The sequence below is a fragment of the Balaenoptera physalus genome (assembly GCF_965194825.1).
Source record: "Balaenoptera physalus genome assembly, chromosome: 14".
Classification (NCBI taxonomy): domain Eukaryota; kingdom Metazoa; phylum Chordata; class Mammalia; order Artiodactyla; family Balaenopteridae; genus Balaenoptera; species Balaenoptera physalus.
In genome coordinates this window covers 64,174,065-64,199,790 of record NC_138893.1, presented here as the reverse complement: position 1 = coordinate 64,199,790, position 25,726 = coordinate 64,174,065, and the positions used below count along the sequence as shown (strand labels likewise).

The following is a 25,726-nucleotide window of genomic DNA, read 5'->3' as shown; positions in this document are numbered from 1 at the left end:
GGCTCGTGGGCTCTAGAGCGCAGGCTCAGTAGTTGTGGCACACGGGCTTAGTTGCTCAGCGACATGTGGGATCTTCCCGGACCAGGGCTCAAACCCTGAATTGGCAGGCGAATTCTTAACCACTGCGCTACCAGGGAAGTCCCCTCCTTTTCTCTTAATAGTTCTTCAGATTATCATGGGTAGTGTTTTTATCTTGATATTTAGCAGCTGCCATTGAGTTTCAACAGACCTTTTATGTTATTTAATAGTAAGTCCAGCTACCACCAAAAATTTTCATTTGCTAAAGTGACATTAGCAAGATAGCTAATACTTAAAAAAAGCAAAAAGAAGAAAGATACTTTGTAGACCCACTCATGTTTTAACATTAGAAGAGGATTTGAAGAAGACATTTGGGCAGGATTACTGATGTATGGTAAAAATCAGATCATTTTATCTAAAAATTAAGTCAACTGGCCAGTTAGCTCAGTTGGGTAGAGCATGGTGCTAATAAAAATTGAAACTGATTACTTTTTGGATTTTTGTCTTTTACTTCATCCTGCCCCTTGCTTACAATAGGCACACAATTACGTAATGAACAAAGAATCAGCAATTTTTCATTTAGTTTGCATTCCAGCTAAAGTCTTGCTTTTTTTTTCATTTTTTAAATTGAGCTATAATTGACATATATAGAACATGTATTTTTTCAGGAACAGTCTGATTCACTCTTTTGTGTGCACTGTACATACCTATTTATTTCTTCCCTCATATTTGATATTTTCTAGGCAGTAGAGAATGTTCCTAAACCAATGGCATTGCTGCTGAGTGATCTATTCATCTTCTTGCTCTCCTCACAGGCCTGCATTAGATAAATTCAGTAAACAGCTCACACAGTCCTTGTATGCAATAATACACTTCCTTGCTTACTAATTCTATTTCCTTAAAATCAATTTCTTCAAATTCTGCAAACAAAATAAAAATTTTAAAATCTTCATATCGCTGGCATGATAATCTTGCTCTATTCACTTCCACAATATTCCCAGAGTGGTAGATGTCATTCAGTAGTAAATGCCCCTGCTGTCATAAGTGCTCTGCTTTCAAGGCTCACTGTTTATGAGACAGGAGGAGTTTATTGCTTTATACATTGTCTCCAGTCATGGGATTTTCACTTACAGTGTTGACCAGTTTGAAAATGAAAATGAGAGTCGTGGCTCTTCATAACCACTGGTGGGTACTTCTATCAACAACAGGACATTCATAACATGAAAAGAGGATAAAAGATGCACGTGAAGACATTAACTTGGTTTTATTACTAGTCTCAGAAAAAAAGCTTTTTATTGAAATAGTAAATATGAGATGTAATAAGAAAACACATTTGGATACATGTGTGAAGATTTATAAATATTTTATAGGAACACATATAAAAGTACATATTTTAAAACTTTTCCAACATATGCCTAAATGTATTCTATTTCAAGACTTCTTTGTTGTTTAGAAGCTAGTGTATCTCTGTGTGATCAACAGATTTCAATACATATGCGAGTGAATTTTTTATCAGGCTGAATTTATGAAGTAAATTGTCTGGGTCAGATTGGGTAATTGTGATGATGTACATAATGTACAGTTTGTATTTGTTTGCTTATAGTTTTATTTAAAGAGTCTGAAATCAGATATTTTATCATTATTTATGACACATGGCTAAGAATTATGGAGGAAGGAAGTCTGTTTTTGTTTTTGCTTTTAATTTCTAAGCAGTTGTAGGTTTTTAATTTGTCTTTTTTTTTTTCTAGACTTTTTTTATATTGAATGTTTGGTATCAGTTTTATTGTTAGAAAACATGAATAATTTTGTATTAATATTATTCAAAATCCCACTATCTCTATCTTTTAGTCTGTTTGATCTATCAAAAGATGAGAAAACAAATTTAAAGTCTTACTATTTTGTTTTTCTCAATTTTTCTCATACACTTTGAAGTGTTATTATTTGTTCACTCATCCACTTATTCCTATAGTCAAGAACTTTTTATTAAACATCAAATTATACCTAGCTCTTTCAAGAAAAAAAAACAAACTGGGGATAGAACCAATATAAGTTCCTGCTTCATGGGGTATTTTTTCTTATAGGAGAAACAAGGGTAAACAAATAAATAAACAAGCAAACAGCTCTTTCAAGCAATGAGACGTGCTATGGAGAAAAATAAAGCAGAGATAGAAACAGGAGAAAAAAGAATTGAATGTTGCTATTTAAAATCAGATGGTCAAGAAAACAGCAGCAAAAATCCTTATATTTCAGTAGATTCTTGAAGAAAGTGGGGAAGGAGAATTCAGCAATCTTGGTAATGAGATTGCAAGCAAAAGGAAAACAATGGCAGAGACCCAAAGAAGAGCTTTTACTTGGAGTGTTAAAGAAACAGCAAAAACAATGTGCCCAGAGCACTGTGTTAAAAGTGGACAGTGGTAAGAGAGGATATAGAAAAGAGAATATGGAAGACTTAGGGCAAAGCAAGAAGAATAATGGTTCTAATGGAATACTACTCAACCGTAAAAAAGAATGAAACCCTGCTATTTGCAACAACATGGATGGACTTTGAAAGTATTATGCTAAGTGAAATAAATTAGACAGAGAAAGAAAAATACCATATGATTTCACCTGTATGTGGAATCTAAAAACAAAACAAAACAAAACAAATGAACAAACAAAATAAACAAAAAACAAACTGATAGACACAGAGAACAGATTAGTGGTTACCAGAGGGGAAGGGAGTAGGGGTGGGCGAAATGGGTGAAGGAGACAATGTATGGCAACCACACTTGTGGTAGTGATCACTCTGTAGTGTAGACAGATGTTGAATCATAACGCTGTACTCCTGAAACGTACATACAAATTTTTTTAAATAAAATTAAAAATAAAAATTGCAAAAACAGTAACAGTTCATAAGAACAATTACAACATAAGCCAATAATTGTTTAAAAGTTACTGTGTGCAAAGAAATATGTATTACATACATTATATGATTTACCTCTTTCAAGCACCTGTTAAGATACTTTAATTTGTCCAACATCACATTATTAGTAATAACTAGCTTGGGGTAACCTCTCACTCTAAAGTTCCTATTTCTGTGTGTTTGCTGCCTGCCTGAGCTTTAGTTTCTCCATTTACAACAGAAGCTATTCAATAATTAGTTAGTATACATCTCCAATAATATTTGACATACTTAGTTAAAGACATCATTACATCAGCATCTCCTGAGTAGAACACGTTCCAGGTTCCATCCAAAATCTACTCACTTGGAATTTTCCTGAGCTTGGGTTTAGTAACTTCCCTAGGATATTCTAATATTCAACCAAATTTGAGAACCACTGAACTAGATCAAAACCTTTTTTCAATAGGAAAACAGCATCAATCTCAGAGAAAATAGATAATAGCATAATATCCAGAGAAAAACTACACAACAAAGTCTTGAAGTGTTTGCAATCAGAAGAGATTCATGAATTTGCAAGCTAGGATTTATAAGATTTGAAGTTTTAAACAGGACTAGTCTGCATATTTGCCCTACAGCTGACCTTTGAACAATGTGAGGGTTAGGGGCACTGATCCCTGCACAGTCGAATATCTGCATATAAGTTTACAGTTGGCCCTCAATATTCATGGCTCCACCTCTGTGGATTCAATCAACCACAGATTGGGTAGTACTGTAGTATATATTTATTGAAAAAAAAATCCACATATAAGTGGAGCCGTGCAGTTCAAAACCATGTTGTTCAAGTATCAACTGCAGTTCGAAGCCTATATCAAATTAACTGGTTCAGTAAACTATGTATGTTCTCATTATGGACTCTGTGTTTAATGATGCTCAATTAATCCTTTGTGGTCATTAAAGTTCCAAGTTAAAGAATTCCTTCAAGAATTAGTATTGTTGTCAAAACCAGATTAACCAAATGGGTAACTGTAATAAGATAATGGCATCCAGATTGGACAGATACAGTTGTCAGAACATTTAACAGATGCTGATTTATCAAGAAAAGTTTATTACAGTCTATGTATATGATAGTCTTCTTTAGATAAATCTAAATAATTCTTCAATAAAATGAGAGAATGTGAAGAACCCAGAAAAGAGTCACAAATTCCTCAAAAAGAACATTTTCTTAAAATATGCATACCAAAATGTATGCATGATTTCTGTGGTGCTCATTAGGACTAATTACAAATATCTGGGTTTTCTCCTTCTGGGCACATAGCAGAATTAAACTTTCTTTGTTCACCTGAATTTTGACACAGTCATGCAGCTCTCTTTGGCCAGTGAAAACACAAATAGTAGTGTCTTGTGTCACAACCAGAAAGAAGCCTTAAGAGCCACTGCATCTATACTACGTTATATTTGGCACCAACACAACTTGAAATGTTTCAGATGATAATTATTATTCCACCCTGTGTCCCGCATTGAGAAGAACATGGAGCAGAGCTCCCAGGTAGTCCATAATGGATATGCTATGTGGGCAAGAAATAAACCTTTGTTACTCTAAATCCCTAAGATCTGGGGTTGTTCAACACCACAGCATTGCCTAACTTATCATACCTGACTCACTTGCAGATCAAAAGGTCTCATGTCTGGGACCTCCCTGGCAGTCCAGTGGTTAAGACTCCACGCTTCCACTCCAGGGGGTGCACATTTGATCTCTGGTGGGAGGAACTAAGATCCCACATGCCACGCAGCGTGGCCAAAAAAAAAAAGTAAAAAAAAAAGAAAGATCTCATGCCTTTCCTTAAAATATATGTCAACACCAAAATGTTCCTTTCCAAATCCAACTTAATTTGAAACTAATTTTGGAAAAAATAACACCTATTGCAATAACAATCTACTAAGAAAACTCAAGTTTCTCTAAATGTGTAATTCCCTAACAACTATGGGGTGCAATAACAAGAAGAAAAAAATGCAACTTTTAGTAGAGAATGTCAGTGAGAGTTATGCAAAAGGACAGAGTGGAATTTAGCCTTGTTAACAACACAAAGCAATGGTTTTAAGACTTTTGAAAAGAAAAGGCAAACCCTTCAGGCTACAATCAATAGATAGTGGCAGCAAAAGAGCTGTTAAATGTATTAAAAGACAAACTGCTCTTTTATCAACAGCCAGTCTATGCTATGACCTGTCTGAAAGACTTAAAGGAACCAGTGGGGCTTCAAAATTAGCAGGAAAACAAATTCATCTCAGAAGGAAAATATGCAAAATCACAAATATTTTTCTTTAAAAAAAGTTATTAAAAACACCTGATAATCATGACTCTCTTCACAAGTTAATTCCAAAATTATGAACCTCTGTATATATTACTGGCCTGGAAGGGTCACAGCAGCAGTGTTTTCCCTTTTTTCTCCCCAAGAATTCTTTTGACATAAGATTAATTTTCACAGAAACTTGCCTCACCTTTCTTTAAACTTAATTTTCTCATCTTTAGAAGCATTTTACTGTTTATTTTAGAAGCTTAGAAGGTGTTGATATATGGAGTTTGCTCATAATGGCATAAAAATTGGGAGTAAAGGTACCCATTTTTAAATTCAGGTCATGTAAATTTACCAATTTCCTCTAAATTGACTATGAAAAATCATACTACAGCACTGTGCACACTGTCTGGTACATAATAGGCACTCTACTGTTTTTCCAAAATATAAACAAAATGCATTCCATCTTAATTCATGATTTCATATTTCAGGCTTTGATATAAAACACAACTGGTCTTTGACATAAATGCTTCCATCAAAAATAACTAAATGTCATCAAAGAACAACAGGATATTATCTGATGGAAGAGAGAAATGGCTTGTGATGAGCATGGTATCCTGCACTGCTTTGCTCTACAATATCAATACATCTGTCAATATATAATCAGTACAGACAAAGAAGGTGAGTAAAAAGCAACGAGTAAAAAGCAACAACTAAATAGCACATAAGCTAAGCAGAATTTTAATAGTCTCACAGAATTGGGGATAAAAAAATAATAAAGTTCAAGGTACAAAGGAAAATGAAATTAAGAGGCCAAACTTCAGGGAAAAAAGAGTAATGAAATTAAGCCTGTCAACATCACTTTAACCTTATGGAATTAGCAGATTCATAAGTAGGACGGGGTCAAGAGAGTGAGAAGTCAAGTGGAAAACTGATACTAAAAGGCAGAGAACCCAACACAACTTTCTGTAGTCTTACAGTATGAGTATGTACCGGGGATCCCAAGACGACCCTCAGGCTCAAAGAATCACTAGAAGTACTCACAGGACTCAGATGTTTACACTCACAGTTACGATTTACTACAGCAAAGGATAGAAATTAGAATCAGCAAAGGAAAAAAGGAGAATACGAACAAGCCCAGGAGAAACAAGTATCCTCTCTAGTGGAGTCACATGGGGAAGTGGTTAATCTCCAAACAACAATGTGTGATAACACATTCAAAGTGCTGCCAACCAGGAAAGCTCATCTGAGTCTTGAGTCCAGGGTTTTGTTTTATTTTTACAATTTTATATTATTTTCATTTTAACTGGGGGTAGTCACATAGGCATGCAGTGCCTACATGTCTGACCTCAGTTACTCAGACCTCAGCACCCTAGAGCAAACACAGGCTTTCACCATAAAATACATTTTTAGGATAATCTTATCTGATCATACTAGTATGGTGTATGGTCTCATTTTTATGTGTGAAGGAATCAATAAAAACTGAGAACTACATATTTTCTCTTTTTAAACAGAGTACAAAAACACTGCTTGTCTTCCATTTTATTAATATTAAACATCATCATGCAGTAGAGATGTACTTAAATCTTATCAACTTGTTTTCCTTCCTCCTTGACATATTTTGATAGTTATACTAAAGTCACAGGCAAAATTTGGGTTGTCAAATTAACACTTAACATTCTCATTATTGGAAGGAACCAGAAATACACCTCAAGTGTTTTGGAGTCATCAAGAATCCACTGAAGAGGAAACAGATCTCAGAGATGGGAAGGAAATACTGATATGATTCAGTGAAGGTTATGCTTGGTGAAAAGACGAAGTGTATTTGCTGCTTCAATGAGCCAGTTTAAATTTATCAGTCTTGATGGAGGTGAATGAGGTCTAAAAATGTTTCTCAAACTTTTTCCCCTTACATAGGTTTTTGCTGCTTTCTTTTCTGCCCATATTCTTACTAGGTACAATGTTCAAGAGTCAGAATTAAAAGCATTTTATAAACATGTAGTATAAATGTCAGACTTTAGAAAAGGTTATATAGCTGCCTTAGATAAATGGGAAAGTATGGATGACCCCAAACCAACCAGTCAATGCATCAAAATTAAACTATACTAGATATAATCAATCCAGAGACTAGACCATTGGACAAAATAACAGATTTGGGGAACATATCTTTTAGATGAGAAAGAACATTTTTCCATGATATGTAACATTCTTACCTTGCTTAACGGTTATATAAGAATAGGAAATTATTAGTTCTATTTTTCAGAGGATGAGTCACAGAGATATAAGTTGTATATTCTAGTTCTTGGAATATAATTTTTTTTTTTCAGTTTCTAGTCCTCTGACAATCAACAGTATACCAATGCAGTCTCCAAAGTTCAAGATTCCCATTTTCAAGGCACCGCCTAACAATTTTTAAGAGGAAACAACAAAAGTCAAGTACATATTAATTAGCTGGATCTTATTTTGAGTAGAACACCAAAGACCTTGATATAAAAATTAGATAATAATTAGAACCACTTTCTACAACAAGAAGTTTTGCCATTTGGATGTAGACTTTTCTTCTTCCTATCCACAAAACAGTCCTGAGTTTTTCATAGGAATAAAAGTTGGAGAAGCAACAGATTGAAAAACAAGACTATGCAGTTGCTATACACAGCTAGGCCTGTACCCAGCTCTGACATGCAGTCTTTTGTTCCTCTATCCAGAAAGTATTAATATAATAGATGAGAAAGTGACTAAATCACAGCAAAAGTTTAAACTTTAAGGGTTTTGATGTTGATGCTTTTTACTCTTCTCTGCATTTCTCCCACACCCTAAGTCATTCCCCAAGAAACCAATTTCCTCCTACTATAGGCTATTAGATTTCTTATTGAGGGTCCCTTAAACTTGACCTATCTTACAATGTCACATGCTCCAAAGTTATGTCTCTTCTTTCTTTTTCAAAAAGCTACCATTGCACAAAAGAATATAAATTAGATATCGGGGGAAAATCTGATTAAATTAAGTCACCCTAAATAAAAACTTTCTTACAAGAGAACTCTTTATTTGCCTAAGTTTTTTAACCTTTCCAAATACATTCTCTTTTTAACTGTAATGATTTTCAGATCATATCAATCTCAACAATGAGATACATATTTTTTCTATTTATCTATTTTTAAATCAGTGGTTTTCAAATTTTTTTTTTTAATTAAAGAGTATTTTCTTGAAGGTTATGGCTGGTTGTGCTATTGTGAGGCTGAAGCTGCAATCACTGCAGTAGGTACAGAGACATTTATTTCCAGCCAAGATGGAGTAACAGAGATTACCTTTGCCCTCCTACCAGAAACAATCAAATAACCCGGCAAAATATATGAAACATTGTTTTTCAAATCCTTGACATAACACAAAAAAGACAGTGGTGCTTGAACAACAAGAAACAATGAGATAATACTTATAATTGCTCTAGTTTACTGTCTCGAGACATGGTAAAACAAAGGTAAAGGAATGCAGGCAGAGAAACGCAGACTCAAGTTGAGGAGATGTTGCTGAGATTACAGGGTAACTGAGGCAGATAGAATTCCAAAAACAAAGTACCAGAGAGGAAGAAGTTGGAAAGAGGGAGAATGCTGAAGATCTGCAGAGTATTTCCCTTGAGCATTCAATTGAGTACTGAATATAACATATGCATAAGGAAACTACGAGAGATTGGTAAAAAGCCACCCACAGGATTAGAAGGAACAGTACACAGTAGGAGAAGATGGCCAGGCATAGTATTATTCTCACTGGTAAATTTCATAATTCAAAGGAAATTAGTCAGAGTATGCAGAAGACTCTTGTTTAGTAGTGGGGAATAGTTAGCCCTAGAATAAATATGGTTCTGGTTCCTTCTAGGAAATTTTAAAAGCAAGACTCAAAAGATCAAACCATTTTCAAGTAACTTATCTTCATCCTAGAACAAGTACAAGAATATTTATAGGAAAACAAAAATATCCATATAAAAAGGTAAAATTAATAATGTCTGGGATCCAATAAAAAATTACCAGGCATGAAAAGAAGCAAGAAAAAATGACCCATAATTATCAGGGGAAAATATATCAATTAATTACAAATAAAAAATAATTGATAAGGATGTTAGAAATTGCAGATGAGGATGCTAGAACAGTTATTATTAAAACTGTATTTCATATGTTCATAAATTTAAGAAGAGAGACATGGAAGATTAAAAAAAACCCAAATCAATATATACAATAGAAAACTACAGTGTCTGAAATGAAAAATACACTGAATGGGAGATCAGTATTAGAGTTTAAAAGAGTAGTGAATTTGAAAGCATAGCAATAGGTTATGCAAAATGAAACACAGAAATTTTTTAAAAAGAAAAAAGAACATCAGTGAGCTGGATAATAACTTCAAGCAATGAATAGATGAGGAAACTGGAATCCTTGAAGGAGACAAAAAGGAGGAGAAAGAAAAAAATACTTGAAGAAATAATGACTGAAATGTTCCAAATTTGAGGAAAGCTATATAAATCAACACATCCAATAAATACAACAATATCAAAACAAAAGAAACATTAAAACTTACACAAAGGCACATCATAATCAAATTCCTCAAAACCAGTGGTGAAGAGAAAATCTTAAAAGAAGCCAGAAAATAAAAGACGTGCTACTTATGGTAAAATAAAGATATAGATGACAGATTTCTTGTTTGAAAACAAAATGTTAGTGAAGGACAGTAGAACACCTTTAAAGTATTGAAAGAATAAAGTTATCAACCTAGACAACTACTCAGTGAAAATATCTTTGAAAAGAATGTGAGTAAAGACATTTTCACAGTCCTCTGAAGGAATCCCTTCAGAAAGAAAGAAAATAATTCCAGATGGAACTATAGAGATGCTCAAAGAAATAAAGGAAAGTGGTAATTACATGGATAAATATATAAATTTTATTTTGTTTAAATATATTGAAAAGTTAATTGACTGCTTAAACAAAAATAATAGCAATATAGAGTGGGGGGTTCATAACATATGTGTAGGTAAAATATATGACAAAAATAACATACTGTTATGTATGACCACCAAAAATAGATAAATAGAACATCAGGAGAAATAAATGGACTGTTTAAATGAAGTGGTAAAATATCACTTGAATATTGATTGTGAATTTAAATATGTACTTAAATAATAAGCATCCACTAAAAAAACACAACAAAAACTTAGAGAATAAGTCAACAAAAAAGATAAAATAGGGTAAAAATATTAATGCAAAAGAAGGGAGAATAAGTGAAAAAGAGGAACAAAGAACAAATACAAAACAAATAGTAGAATAAACTTAAACCTAACAATAGTAATGTTAATTAATAATCTAAGAATCCTAATTAAAAAACAGAAATTGTCAATTACATTGAAAAGCAAGAACCAATACTAAATGCTGACCACAAGAAACCCAATTTAAACATAAAGACATAAATAAATTAAAAGTAAAAGAATGTACAAATATTTATCATACTAATCCTCCCCTCCCCACACCTGCAAAAAGGAAGCTGGAATCTCTATATAATAAAAGACAAAACAGATTTAAAAGCAAAGCATACCAACAAGGATATAAGTAAATAAATGTCATTTTATAATGATGAAAGGTCTATTCATCAAAAGACCATAACAATCCTAAAAGTTTACATAGCTGTACTAGTAAGGGTTCTCCAACAAAAGAACTAGCTCAAGTGATTGTGGAGGCTGACAAGTCCAAATCTGCAGGGTAAGCCAGCATGCTGAAGACCCAGGGAAGAGTTGCACTTAGAGTTTGAAGGCAATCTGCTAGCAGAATTCCCTCTACCTTGAGGAGGTCAGTCTTTTTCTTAAGGTCTTCACTGATTAGATAAGGTCCACTCACGTTATGGGAAGCAATCTGCTTTACTTAAAGTCTACTGATTTAAATGTTAATCCCATCCAAATTTATCTTCACAGAAACATATAGAATAATGTGTGACCAAATATCTGAGTACCATGATCTAGTCAAGTTTACACATAAAATTAACTATCACAACACATCACAGTACTTCAAACCACAAGAAGTAAAGCTGATAAACCTTCAAGGAACAACATATCAATACAAATCAACAATTAAGGGCAGACTTCCATACCTTTCTCTCAATAAAAACAATAGATATGAGACAAAAAATCAGTAATAATATAGAAGACTTGAACAATACAATAAATAAACTTGATCAAATTGACATACAGAGGAAATGCCACACAACAGCAGAATGTACATTTTCTCAAATTAGACATTTATGAAAATATACGTTATTCTGATCCATAAAACAAATCTCAATAAATCTGAAAGGATTCAAGCTTTACAAAGTGTCGTCCCTCATCATCATGGAATTAAATTATCAATTAATTACTGAAAGGTCATGGGAAAACCCCAAAATATTTGGAAAATCAATGACACACCTCTAAACAACCTGTATATCAGATAATTAATCAAAATAGAAATTGAAAAGTATTATGACTTGAATGAAAATTAACAACATAAAAATTTGTGGAATGCCACAGAAGCCATCCTTTGGGGGATTAAAACTCAGACAATTCATTTCAGGTTCTGTTATTAACCAGTAAAACACACTGCCTCATAATAAGCACATGTCAATACATATGCTCATACAAGCACTGGATTATATTAATGAATTAAGATGCAAAATGTTGATTAAGGAAGCATGCCAAAATTAGCCCTGCTCTCTCAAGTTCCCTCAACACCAGAGAAATTTTTATTATAATTCATACATGATGTTGATTCCCAAATTAATTTCTGCACTCACACATTTCTCATGAAAGCCAGACCTATATCCAACCCTCCTACTTGACCTCTCCACTTTCTGCTAGGTATACCAAACTTAACATTTTCAAAACCATGAATTTTCCCCACCTCACTCCTTGCAAACCTCTCTTGCAGTTTTCTCCAATTAATCAACTTAATAAATAGCATTTCCATCATCCCAATTGCTTAAGATACAGACCTGGATACATCCTTGATTCCTCTCTTTCTCAAATAATCCACATCCAAGTTGTCAGTAAATATTGTTGGTTATTCCTTAAATACATATTCTGAATCTGTCTACCTCTCTCTATATAATCCACATATCCTTGTTCCAAGCCACCATAATACATTGCCTGTCTTGTTCTAACATCCTTCTAAATGGTCCTCTGCTTCTACTCTTCCCCTCTTTGCAGTAAGAATGATTCCTTTAAAAGATAAAGCAGATAATGTCACTATTCTGCTCAAATCATCAAGGATAATCCCATATCACTCAGAAGAAAGGGCCAAAGTCTGTACAGTGGCCCACAAATCTGTACATGATTCTAGTGCCCCATTATTCCTCTGACACCTTCTCCCCCTGCTCTCTCCTCTGTGCTCACTTCTTTCCAGTCACTCTAGCTTTCTTGCTGTTTATGAAATATTCCAGCTACAATCTGCCTCAGGGTCTTTGACTGGTGCTGCCTCTGCTCAGAAGTCTCTTCTTCCAGACGTTAACAGAGCTATTCCATCATCTCAAGTATGGCCCTCTCAGAAACCAACTTCTTTAAAACCTTTATACCTATTCCTCACCACGCTATCCCTTTCTCCCTTCCCTGCCTTCTCTTCATAGCACTTCTCATATTTTAAACTAATATTTTATTATTATTAATTAATCAATTTATTTTTTATTGTCTTTCTCCTGTAGAATGTTAGCTCCATGATGACAGTGATCTTTGCCTGCTTTACTTATTTCTAAAACCTAGAACTCAATAAAAAGTTATTGAGTAAGTGAATGACTGATGAGCATTGTACTATACTGGGAGATAAGCGCATCTATTCTTGCATACCATGATCCTCCTGGAAAAACAGATGATTAATATCCCTTGTTAGAAGACAGAACACCCAACTTTCTGAGTTTCCAATAGCACAACTTCCTGCTCTGCCCAGTTGCTTGTTCCCTCCACTGGACCAAAAAATACCTTCCTTTCTACAGCCCATCTCCTCCTCAGCAGGCCCAGTTCTAGCTTTTTTGTCATCGGATAATTCTGGACAGTTAATTTAACGCTTGCTGGTAGTTACAGTTCCCAGAATTCTATTTTTCTGTAGTTCCATAAAGGAATTCTCTAGCCTCAGCTCACCCTGAGGACCCTTTCAGAACAGTCATTTTACCCTCTGGAAGCTGGGGTAGGATGAAGTTATCTGCACTGAGAACTGGAAGTCTGAATTATTATTATTGTTGTTGTTGTTGTTGATGTTATTTTAATTCCAACCTTTCTTCTCATGCATGTCTATCTGTTATGGGGCACAATAATGTGCCTATTCAGGTCTTTAACTATTTATTTGTGGGTCAGTTGTAGGACATATTGGTAATCACAGTCTTCCATTTCCCTTAAATCAAAGAAAGGCTCTGACACCAAAGAGTGGAATGGAATAGAGGGTTTGTCCCTAGGTCTCAATAAAAGTGGACATTAAAGTCTAATGTACATTTTTATGATTCCTGTGGGCCATGGGAAAGTACAAAAAAGAAATTAAAAGCCTCTCAGAGCAACACTGAGGAACCATATACTCCAAGGGCAGGGTAGAGACATTGTTAATGTAGGAAATATTATTTCCAAATATGAACTAAAAGCATATAATCTCTTAAAATATTAATGTGTGTCCTTGGAAAAGAGGTAAGTACTGAATAGGTCAGTATTTATTATGTAATAGTAAAAGACCAACAAGCTTCAGCTCCTACGGGAAGAAATATTGCAAGGAAACTTGAATTGAAAGAAAAGTATTTCTCTGGCCCATGGGAGTGGCACAGGAGCCCACCGACAGCACTTACCAATCCTCCCAGATACTTGCGAAACTAAGACCTAATGAACATTAGTGTTAGGTGTATCTTGTAAAGATGTCACCTACAGTGGAGTTTGGCACAGGGGGAAGATGGAAGAAACCAGGAAACACGCTCTCTCATTGTGGGAAAAGATCTGAGTTTTAGACAGAGGGGCTTGATAAAAGGGTTTCTTAGAAAACCCATGTCAACTTTAAGTCAAGAAATCCAGGTCATGATGAGGGGTTTTCCACTGGAGACTCTCTTCCAGAGGTCGAAGAAAAGACCAAGTTAGGCAGAATTTTAACCTTTAACTTCTTACAATGTAATTTACTTCATAAATTGCCCTGAGCCTTTGGCAAAGAAATGTACATATTAAAAATTGAACAAATAAACCCTCTGGCTACCAGCTAGATAGCTGTGTTAAAATCACAATTTATCCCAAGCCAAGGCTGAAGCTGTATATCACTAGCACAGAATGAATATTTGAGATACACAAAAAAAGCTAAAACACATCCCCAAATTGTAGAATTGTATTATAACTCTATAATTTTTAAAAGGGTAGCGTTGAGAACTTTTTGGTTATTATTTTGACTTTACAGAAAAAAATAATGATCAGCACTACCTCTTGCTAATTCCTTCTGCAGATACTAGACTGAATATTTTTAATATTAAATAGATGCTTACTTGTAATTTAAATCATTGGAGGAGCAAGATATGTTTTGGTTCAGCTAAACCTCAATAGGTTATAATCAAGCGTGATGCTGCCACAAATTCTTAAGTTTTCTTTTATCTATAATAGCCAATTAGAGACAACTCTTCTTTAGACATGAAGATTTGGTTGATGGAGATCATTGCAATTTCATTCACTGAAGCAATCCCCAAAAATGGAGTTTTGTACACAACTTGAGAAGATACTTTCTATTGGGATGGCCAAAAAGTTCCTTTTTAAGTAAAAATAAAAGACACATTTTTCATTTTCACCAAGAACTTTATTGAACAACATATTCACCATCTTGTTCCACTACCTTCTGCCATTTTTCAGACTTCATAATTCCATCTTCCCAAAACTTTTTATCTTTTTAAGAAAAGAACTGTTCCAGGTGCCTTTCACAGTCTTCCAGGGAATTGAAATTTTTTCCATTAAGAGAATTTTATAAAGACCGAAATAAATGGAAATCCAAAGGTACAATGTCTGGTGAATACGGCAGATGAATCAGAACTTCCCTGCCAAGCTGTAACAGTTTTTGCCTGGTCATGGAAGAAACATGCAGTTTTGCGTTATCCTGATGGAAGATTATGCGTTTTCTGTTGAGTACTTCCGGACACTTTTCGTCGAGTGCTGCTTTCAGTTGGTCTAACTGGAAGCAGTACTTGTTGGAATTAATCGTTTGGTTTTCCAGAAGGAGCTCATAATAGAGGACTCCCTTCCAATCCCACTGTATACACAACATCACCTTCTTTGGATGAAGACCGGCCTTTGGTGTGGTTGGTGGTGGTTCATTTCACTTGCCCCACAATCTCTTCCATTCCACATTATTGTACAGTATCCACTTTTCATCACCCATCACAAGTTGTTTTAAAAATGGGATGTTTTTGTTACGTTTCAGTAGAGAATCGCACGCGGAAATAGGTGAAGAAGGTTTTTTCCGCTTAACTTATGTGGAACCCAAACATCAAAGCGATGCACATAACCAAGATGGTGCAAATGATTTTCAACGCTTGATTCGGATATTTTGAGTATGTCGGCTATCTCCCATGTGGTATAATGATGATTGTTCTCAATTATTGTTTCAATTTGATCGCTATCAACTTCAACTGATCTACCTGACTGTGGAGCATCGTCCAGCGAGAAATCTCCAGCATGAAACTTCGCAAACCACTTTTTTATTTTTTAATTTTTAATTAATTAATTAATTAATTTATGGCTGTGTTGGGTCTTTGCTTCTGTGCGAGGGCCTTCTCTAGTTGCGGCAAGCGGGGGCCACTCTTCATCGCGGTGCACGGGCCTCTCACTATCGCGGCCTCTCTTGTTGCGGAGCACAGGCTCCAGACGCTCAGGCTCAGTAATTGTGGCTCACAGGCCCAGCCGCTCTGCGGCACGTGGGATCCTCCCAGACCAGGGCTCGAACCCGTGTCCCCTGCATTGGCAGGCAGACTCTCAACCACTGCACCACCAGGGAAGCCCCGCAAACCACTTTTGACACGTTCAATCAGCACCTTCTCCGTATACTGCACAAATCTCTTTTTTTTTGCGTTTTTACCTTTCTTTAAATAATAAAGCATAATATGCCAAAAATGTTGCTTTTTTTCTTCCATCTTCAATATTAAAATGCCTACACAAAAATTCACCAATTTTTATAAGTTCTGTTTTTTTAAATGCACACTGATATGACAGCTGTCACAATACAGTCTAACAAAATTGTTTTGACTGAAGTTAAAGACAACTAAGCGCTACTAGAGCCATCTTGACAGAAAAAAACGAAAGAACTCTTTGGCCAACCCAATATTTACAGAAGTAGATATATTGTTCTTCACTCTAATTTTTACTTCTGATTTTTTAAAATGTATCTAGGCTGCATAACACAATCATTTGAGGAAAATGCCGTTAAATCTCTCATCTATGAATGTCGCAATGGAGCTATATAATTGACTTTCATGATAATAAAACTGCCTCTGAATTCCCAACTGCATCTCAGATTTAGTTGCATGTCTACCAATTTTGGCAATTTTTTTCCAGGCATAGGGCACAATCATCACATAAGAAATACCTGAGTACAGGAGATGAAGTTTTGACTGTATGGTTCAGTGCTTTCTGGTGAACAAACTCTTTTCTTTAAATGAGTCATTGGCTGTCAGTAAGTCTACTTTGGTATTAATACACCATTTGTTATATTTCTATTTCAATATTTGTATTAGCAAAGTATAACATTAAAACCCTTGTTTTTCCAAGAAATCTGTTAAACATGTAATTACCGCTCTTCAGATTATTTGAACATCTTGTATAACTGCATGATAAATAATTTCCAGTCATTTTTGCATATAGTGCAGATTTTCCACAGTTGAAGAAGAAAGATAAAAGTGGTCCATTTTCTCGTTGCTACAGCAAGTAATTCTGCAATATATTCTCTGCTACAATATGAAACTGGCATTGGTAGTAAAACACGGTATGCTTCCAAAATCATTGATAGCACTTTTGTGTTTGTTCTGTTCTTGATGATACTTGCATGAAGTAGATATTCAGCTATTCAGCAACCAAAGTCCAAAAATGAAGGACAAGTAGCTGACTTTGGCCCTGGACCATGACTTAAGCCAAAATTTGGTGCATCCCTACTATAATGCCACCTTGGATGTTAGCCTTGTTCGTACTAAGGGATAAAGAAGCAAGGGAAAGGGAGGCATACTCCACCTCATCTCCTTGGCCACAGTGGAGAAAAGGCACTTGCATAATGTATAATATACATTATATAATGTATATAATAAGAGGATTATATATATTATATACATATATATTAAACTGAATCACTTTGCTATATACCTGAAACTAACACATTGTAAATTAACTATACTTCAATTAAAAAAAAATTTTTTTAATGACCCTGGATATATCAAGAAACCTCTCTGAGTGGTGAAAGAATCAACTATGTTGATTTAAGTCTTGAAACAGTTTTTGTAAATTGATTGTACATTTGACCAACTTATTGTGATGTTATCAAGATGACAGTGTAAACAGACTCAACATACACAAGGAAACATAACTTCAAGGTAATACTGGGATTCATCAGCATGAATTTGTTTACACTTAACATCAAATGTTTTCTTCCTTTTTCCTTCTGAAGACAGAGTTTCAAAACCATGAGTTTATTATTATGAGTAGAAAAAATTCAACGCCAGAAAACTCTAACAAAGTTATCCAATTTGGAATAAATTTTATCTTGAAATTATAAAGGAAATTCAAGGACTTCAATTCATTACAAATGGAAATTCTTCACATTTGTGAGGAAAAGCATGCTTTTATTTCTTTCTATGTAGAGCCAAAGAATGAATAGTGGCAGAAAGTAACAATCTGATTATTTGCCTTATTTTGGCCTCCAAAACCATATCTTACTGGGGGGTTGTTAAGGTTAGTTTGGGGAGAGAGGCAAGATGATCTGCTGGAAGAAAGAGGACTCTGTCTTTTGATCCAAGTCAATCCCTCTCATTGTTGATCAGCAACAAGTAATCCAGGTCCAAATGAGAAAATACCAAGTATCAGGCTACCTCACCCAGGATAAAAAGCAATAGTAAAACACACAATTGTAAAGAGAAAATAACAGAGGATTTACCACATGATGCTTTTTAAAACAAGATTTTACATAAAAATTCAAATTTATATAATTTATTTATTTATATGTGTGTTATATAAATTTATTCTGTAAATTTTATTATTTTAACAAATAATCATTTTACGTATTTATAATTATTTTGTAAATGTTTATGCAGGCTATAAAATTTTATGTATTTATATATCCTATTAATTTCTACATATTAATATGTACTCTTTAAAGTTATGTAGGTGCATATGTATGTAAATGAACAGGATGTCCCACAGCCTTCTGAAGATGTCTCAGCTCTTCTTTGAGACATGTTTTAGTGCACAGCCATTACTAGGGACATTTGGGATTAAAGACATCAAAGCTTTACACACATTTTTGTCATTTAACTTTCCCTTTGAAAGCTTTATAGGACCCTTTCTATACTCTAACAGAGTTTCCTACCAAAAGGCCATCAGCTACCTTCAGTCTGAAAGTCCAGCCCATCATCCTTCTCCAGGCTCATTTATGTCTCCTTGCTCCCTCTCTCTTTTTGACTTGAAAGGCTGAGTGAAAGGGAAAGGATCATAACCAGCAGATATGTCTGGTCAGCAAAGTGCATTCTCAGACCCTATGATCAAAAATATTTTTAAAAAAGCAAGATACGAAAGCAAATCTCAACCTGACAGAGCTGGTGGATTCGCTCTGCATGATCCTCTCTTGCCACCCTAACTGGTGCTGTGGAAAGTGCTCCTCTCTTTCTGCTCATTGTTAACTCTCACTTTTTGGATGTGAATCACAGTTGCCCCTGGATCAACTACTAGATTCACTTCTGTTTACCAAGTTTTTTTATCCTTCAGGACACTTGCCCTGACAGATTCAAGTGCCTAGATTTCATGAAAAATGCTTTGTACTAAAGGCAAACTTATCCATAATCCTTAAAAGTAAATTTTATGACCATTTCTGAAAATAGGAACTCTTCAGTGGTTAATACTGGCAGTTTTACCTTGAGTGAGAAATGCATCAGACAGCTCAGTTGCTTAGGTACTACAATTTTTTAGGGTGTAGTTCTATTCAGGATAGTTGGCCTTGTCCATTACATGAATTTTTTTCCAGCCTAAAGACCAGATTTAAAAAAAAAATCTTTACCATGGCATCTGTCCAATAAATTCTATCTAATTTTAGTTCTAAAAGGCTCTTCATTTTTTTCAGGTGACTCTTACAAACTCACCCATTTACTTTTCTGATTTGGCATAATAATTTGATACTGAAGTTCTGGCATATTGATTTATTTCAATTAGCTCTCCTTTATTTTCATCCAAACTGCTCTGACCACAAATAGGTGTGGATGGCAGGATACTGACACTCAAACTCACATAGTTGTGTGGCCTTCGTCCTTTCATACATGATCTGATAGAGTTATAACCAACACTGTATTTTTAAATAAATGGATAAGATTACAGAAGAATGGCTGGAGGATCACTTTACACATCCTAACTCTGGCATCCTTGAGGATGGGGCCTATTCTACTCTGCCTCTGCTTCACAAGGCCCTCAACACAGTTGGTTCTCAGCAAGAGGCTGTGGATCTAGTAGAGTTACTTGTAGCTGTGAATCACTTGATTGCCATTATTTGTAGTTTTCAACATTTAAAATTAATAAAGTACATACACTAAAATATTTTGACATTCACGATGCTTGCTCACATAAAATGAAAAATTTATAACTGGAAAAAACTGGGGATTCCTTAGTCTAGACAAATATAACAAAATACAAATAGGCATCTTAATTTTAACTCAAAGAGATAAGTGATTGTTGACCACCACTGTTTGTTAGCAGAATAACAAGGACTAGAAGCCAGGGCTGCTGGTGCACAATCTCCTACAATTTCCACCATCATAGCTCTTCCTCCATGCTAGTCTTACTTCGTTGCCTACACCAAGAGCATTCAATCCCAATAAGAGTTAACAGTAACAATAATAACAGTAACAATAGACTTTTATCAAGCACTTACTATATACTAGACAATCTATTCCATGTTTTGCATTTATGTATTTCCTCATGTAATCATGTAATTAGTACACACAAGGTACAAGTATCCCCATTTTACTGATGAGGAAACTTCCACTGAGAAAGGTTAACAAATTTACTCACAGTCAACACACCAAGAAAATGCCAGTTAACTGTGCCTCTGACCATTATATTACCATTGTCCTTCCTTTCTGATGAAAGTATTCTCTTTTTATGTTTCATCTGCAGTAGCTAATATACCCACTGTCAGAATATATCTTAATTGCTTCTCAAGAATTACGTTGTTTCAACCAGCAAATAATATCCTGATTCCTGTGGAATCATTTCCAAATGTAAACGACAGAAAATTTAAAGTCATATAAACCAACTCTGTTAAGAGAGTTTTTTTTCCTTATTTGAACACATTATTTACATGCCGAGACAAAGGAATTCAGTGTTGTGTCACAAAAGGTATATGCCATACCAGCAACAAAGATACAAACTGTTTCAGAAAGCAGTGATGTATGTTTTATTATATTTGATCCTGAAACAAGAATTAGTTCCCCTAAAAGTCCTAACAATGACAATAACAATATCCAGTAATGCTAAGCTCATTTCCTTGGGAATGCCATTCAATAGAGTGAGATTTATTTTCTAGAGGTTATGAATTCACATTTATTTTAAGACAAATAAAACAAGCCACAAAATGGAGAGAGGCAGAAGACTGCAGCAACTCCTCCAGGTTATCGGGGGATAAGCTGCAAAATTACTCATTGATGCTTAAGGTCATTAGTGAGGAATTACTCTTCTGAATATTATGAGACATAGACTAGTATTCTGGACATAAAAATTTTAAAACATAGTGATCCTTGAACTGGTATTTACTCTCACCACTTAAAAAAGGCTGCTCATTATGTGCTACCTGACACTTTCTTGAATCATTCAATTCTACTCTATCTTTGTATAGACTAGTTATAAGCCAATGTGGTTGTTACCTTTAAAATTTGGACTTTTACACTTACAGCCTATATTAAAAAGTAGTATCTTATAAAGCCTTCAAAATTATTCATAAATATTCATTTAAATGCATTAAATAAAAATATGTATGGTCTATTGCTCATGAGAAAAAGTGCCTGAGAAAATAAAGGGAACTGAAGACATTTAGGCAAAAACAACCACACACTCTAGCTTTTGACTGTAATTTAGAGGTCACTGAGTCTAATCCCCTACCTGGTGCCTGATCCCTTTCATATAAACACTGTTTGAATATTTCTAGCTATGAGAAAACACCTGATTCTTTTAATTTTCCATTAGGTCTAATTATTAGAAAGTTATTCCTCATTATTGTGGAGAATCATGGGAAAATCCTCTTCATGAGGCCTGAGATCATCTGGTAACAAGTAACTGTTTTCTGTTCTCATGGCAGCCAGACTAAGATTATTATCTATGGGTTTTTAAAAAGCCCCAAAGATGTACGTGCCCCTTCTCAGTGTGTAGGCTACATATATGAAACTAGGGAGAGGAAAGCAAAATGTCTGAAAATCTCATGCTCTCAAGCCCCTTTGTTTAGATATCATGTGTGCTTTACTTTTAATTTCAGTGTCCCAAGTGATGAATGGGAATTGGGCTTAGATGTGGCCACATGGGCATAATTTCTGCCCAGAGAGAAGCAATTCAAGGTTTCAGTGCCTTCCACTCCCACCCCTCCTGGAATGACTGATTGACCAATGCTGGCAAAGGCCCAACTGTAGTTAGTGGTCCCACAGTAAGTCATCTATCTATCCATTGACCATGCCAGCTCTGGGGCCCAGGACAGGATAGCCAGGTGAAGAGTGCCACCCTTATGCAGTGAGTACAACAGAGTATATGATTAACTATTTTTTGCTGGGCACAGATTCAATATAAATGAAAACAATGAAATAGTCTGGCCAATCTCTATTTTTTAGTGTCTTGAAATTTCCATTACAGTTCTTTATATATCAATTATGCCTCAATAAGCTTTTTTTTTGAAAAAATAAGTGAAAGCAATCATCTGAATAAGATAAATTATGCTGCAAAAGCAAATTAACCCCAAAACCCCAGTTGCTTAGCTCAACCAAGACTAATTTCACAACACATGTGTATTATGCATTAGTGTAGTTACTAAGAGACCAAAGCTGGTGGAAAATTCCCCAACATTAACCTCACTATCTTGAATATGTTGCTTCTTTAATGCAAATAGAAGGGGGAAAGAGCATTGATGCATCTCACAGCAGTAATGAGGTGTCATAGCTCAGAAATAATACACACCCCTTCTCTGGTCATGTCCCATTGGCCAGAAATAATCTCATGGAAATGCAATCTTCTGAGTGCCAGGAGAAGAAGCAAACTTGATATTGGTAAGCACTGGTAAAGTCTATCACATTATAACCGAGGTCTCCTGAGACCTTTTATTTTCCAATCTAAACATTCCTAATTCTTTCACATGTTCTTCAAATGGCATGATTTCCTCTACCCTTCTTCTCCTGGCTTCCTTATAATTGCTACTTTACTTTAAAGATGTTTTCACATTAGTTTGTGAACCCTTGATTTTACAGGCAGGATTTTGTGACTATGTTAATTTTGTAAAGGAAGAGGAATATCACTTTTAATAGATTCTCAAAGAAGTAATGCTGAGAAAGTTTAGGGATCACTACTCAGGTATCTTATCATTTTCTTTCTAATATAATACCCCATGGGTGCAACGTTCTGGCAAAGTTCTGAACAGCACTGCTCTGCTACCTAGTCTGGATATATTAAACGGTCATTATTTTTTTTTAATATTTATTTATTTATTTGGTTGTGCCAGGTCTTAGTTGTGGTAGGTGGTCTCCTTAGTTGCAGCTCGCCAGCTCCTTAGTTGAGGCACATAGGCTCCTTAGTTGTGGCACATGAACTCTTAGTTGCAGCATGCATGTGGGATCTAGTTCCCTGGCCAGGGATCAAACCCGGGCCCCTTGCATTGGGAGCGCCAAGTCTTAACCACTGTGCCACCAGGGAGGTCCCAAACAGCCATTATAAAATAAAATTTGCATCCAATTTTTTTATAGACTGTTGTCCTATACTGAGTTTACGGACCAAAAAACAAAAAAAAAGTAAACCACTTGCACTGCTAACAAATGTTGCTTCTTCTTAGTCAGATGATTTAGAGTGGCTTTTGTTTTTACTGATCTTTTAGACTGCATGCAGAACTATCCACTTTGGATTCACAAGCTCAAGGTTCACATCATTTTGAATATTGATTCTAACATAAAGCACACTATCGATCTTTCCCATCTACCTTTGAGTCTTCTGCATGTAGTTGATATATTCATGTAAATCACTGACACAAGCATTGGCCCAGTTCAGTGCAAATTGCCAAGCCAAAGAACACACACGTGAAAGTTCCCTCTGCTCTTCCCAGCATTCCTCCATACTGTCTCCTCTGCTACATTTCCAAAGTTGTATACTATAGACTATTAATTTCAATAGATGTCACAAAGGTAAAAGGGATGGACCAAGGATGTGGTCAACTAAGTTTGTGAAATACTATATACTGGATCCCGCCCTCAAAGAAAGGCTTGCTAGCTGTGTAAACTTGGCAAGTTCAGAACTTCTCTGGTGTCAGTTTCCTCGTGTGGATAATGAGGATAATATTAGCACCCATCTGACCATAGAGCTGTCATATTAAACAAGTTAACTCAGGCAAGTTAATTCAAATAGTGCCTGACACACAGTAGGCACTCAAAACATTTTGGCTATTATTTTCATGGTTGTTATATCAGCATTGAAAGGTTTTGAAAAACTCTGCAGTAAATAAATCTGTTTGGCTTTGTCCAGCCAGTTTTCTTCATATAATTTGACACCAGAACAATTACTTTTTCATCCAACATCTTGCACTTCGGGAAAAGCTATATGATTTATAGCATTTACTTAATTCCAGGATCAGCAATTGGTCAGAATCAGGAACAGGGTGAGAAAATGACCATGTTTCAGGTTGGTAAGAGAATCACGCTGTTTTCTTATTTCAACTTCTCCCACAAGTGTCAGCCTGACTCTTGTACTGGATCTCACCAGAAACACTTAACTCATCCTGTCCAAATACAGCATCAAACATTATAATTATCTCTGTCTGATATAAAACACTCTATTTCTTATCTTCTATGTTCCTCTTATTATATCAAGACAATTTTTCTGTGCACACTGCACACTTCTGAATAACAAACCTGTTAGAAGATTTCAAGGAGAGGAAGTCAATGTTTTCCTCTTGTTTTCCTCTCCGTGATAAATAAAGCACAGATTTCTATTCTCCAAGGGTAGAGTCCAACTTCCCTATATTTAGAATCAAGGGTAGGATTAAACTTAACATGTATTTACTAGATATTAATAAACTACTTCATGGCAATTCTTGTGTAAGATACAGAATTGGTTTCCCCAGTGCTATGGAGGATATGACTTACCAGTATTAGTTTAATAAAGAGCAAACAAGGTCTGCCCTTAGTAAAAAGAAGAGCATCTCAGAAACCCCTCAGAAGGAGCAGCCTGTGAAACTCTAGTACTTTCTGTCTAATAAAGCCAACCTGATACTTAGAAGCCTCCCCACATCTCACCAAAATGGAGATTATTAGATACCTGGCACTTTGGGACAACTCTGTTACCCAGAGTAGATAAACAGAAAAACTGCATTTTGTATTTTATCAGAAAGCACATGAAATGCAAATTAACAAAGGATTTTAATCTATCCACATTTTAAAAATATCTTCCAAGTGAATTTTTTAATCTGAAAATTTAATAGTAAGTGAAGATTCAAGTCACATTAAGCACTGCAGCCCAGAAAACTATCTGCTTAACAGCTCTCAACATTCCTCAAAGGTAAAGATGCCCTGGTTATAACACTGATAATTGTCTACTTCAAAAACATGAATTGGATTAGTATTAATTTGAAGGTAGAGAATGTGCACCACTTTGAGAGTTGAGAAATCACACTTGCTTCAGTTTTTTAGAGTATTAATAGAAAAGGCCATGTTTTCTGGATAGGCTGCATCCCGTCATTTCTGCTTCCTTAATACTTGGAATCCTTTTTCGCTTCTGCATGCTGACACCACTGCCTGAGTTCAGGCACTCCTCATGTCTCACCTCACTCACTGTAGCAGCCTCCTAACTGGTCTCTGTTCTTCTGCCTGCCCTCCTCCCCACCATCCCTTCAGTCCAGCTTCTCTATGACTCCCAGAATGAGCTTTCTAAAGTAAAACAGACTACTTAAAACCCCTCAATGTTTCTCCATTACATTCTGGGTAAAATTCAAACTGCTCAGTTGCCATACAAGGTCTTTTGTGACCACCTGTCCCCTTCCTACCTCCCAGCCTCATCTCTCTGCACTTTCTTCTAGCATCTCCTTTCCCTGCCTCTTTGCTTCCCCTGGATTGT

General features: G+C 35.3%; 2 long non-coding RNA genes across 2 annotated transcripts in view; one reads left to right on the top strand and one right to left on the bottom strand.

Moving 5' to 3' along the window:
• Nucleotides 1–25,726, bottom strand: part of LOC309642428 — a 577,545-nt gene that overhangs the window by 471,533 nt on the left and 80,286 nt on the right. The window lies entirely within an intron of this gene.
• The window catches only part of LOC309642416, a 60,613-nt gene that overhangs the window by 22,506 nt on the left and 12,381 nt on the right, over nucleotides 1–25,726 (top strand). Inside the window, exon 2 of the long non-coding RNA XR_014253178.1 lies at nucleotides 24–25,726. This exon is cut by the window's right edge and continues 12,381 nt beyond it. This is a non-coding gene — a long non-coding RNA (uncharacterized lncRNA). The remainder of the gene's footprint in view (nucleotides 1–23) is intronic.